Genomic DNA, 1,106 nt, shown 5'->3' on the forward strand with positions numbered 1-1,106 from the left:
TTTCTGTGCCCTCTTCTTTGTCATATGAGCAGGAGCAAGGATAAGAACATTCTTGTGGAAGCAGATCCAGAACCTGAAAGGACTCTGAAGAGAAAATTAAGGGAAGCTAAAATACAACAATCCAGAGATAACCTTTCAGAAATTTTCGAACAGGAAAAAGAGATGGCAGCCGAAAATAATAATAATGTAAGGAAGATGCTTGGTGACTTTACTGCACCTAATTCCAATTTACATGGAAGAAGCATCTCCATTCCTGCCATTGGAGCAAACAACTTTGAGCTGAAACCTCAATTAGTTTCTCTGATGCAGCAGAACTGCAAGTTTCATGGACTTCCATCTGAAGATCCTTTTCAGTTCTTAACTGAATTCTTGCAGATATGTGATACTGTTAAGACTAATGGAGTAGATCCTGAAGTCTACAGGCTCATGCTTTTCCCTTTTGTTGTAAGAGACAGAGCTAGATTATGGTTGGATTCTCAACCCAAAGACAGCCTGAACTCTTGGGATAAGTTGGTCACGGCTTTCTTAGCCAAGTACTTTCCTCCTCAAAAGATGAGCAAGCTTAGAGCTGATGTTCAAACCTTCAGACAGAAAGAAGGTGAATCCCTCTATGAAGCTTGGGAAAGATACAAATAGTTGACCAAAAAGTGTCCTTCTGACATGCTTTCAGAATGGACCATCCTGGATATATTCTATGATGGTTTATCTGAGCTATCAAAGATGTCACTGGACACTTCTGCAGGTGGATCCATTCACCTAAAGAAAACACCTGCAGAAGCTCAAGAACTCATTGACATGGTTGCTAATAACCAGTTCATGTACACTTCTGAAAGGAATCCTGTGAGTAATGGGACGCCTATGAAGAAGGGAGTTCTTGAAGTTGATATTCTGAATGCCATATTGGCTCAGAATAAAATATTGACTCAGCAAGTCAATATGATCTCTTAGAGTCTGAATGGAATGCAAGCTGCATCCAACAGTACTCAAGAGGCTTCTTATGAAGAAGAAGCTTATGATCCTGAGAACCCTGCAATAGCAGAGGTGAATTACCTAGGTGAACCTTATGGAAACACCTATAACTCATCGTGGAGAAATCATCCAAATTT

General features: G+C 40.1%; 1 non-coding gene across 1 annotated transcript; it reads right to left on the reverse strand.

The window, feature by feature from the left end:
- Nucleotides 1-558: 558 nt before the first annotated feature.
- LOC112745177 (small nucleolar RNA R71) lies at nucleotides 559-666 on the reverse strand. Its single transcript, XR_003173119.1, has one exon. It is a non-coding gene; the product is annotated as a small nucleolar RNA R71 (small nucleolar RNA).
- Between the last annotated feature and the right edge of the window lie 440 nt (nucleotides 667-1,106).

Source organism: Arachis hypogaea, chromosome 14 (assembly GCF_003086295.3).
Source record: "Arachis hypogaea cultivar Tifrunner chromosome 14, arahy.Tifrunner.gnm2.J5K5, whole genome shotgun sequence".
In the NCBI taxonomy this organism is placed as follows: Eukaryota; Viridiplantae; Streptophyta; class Magnoliopsida; order Fabales; family Fabaceae; genus Arachis; species Arachis hypogaea.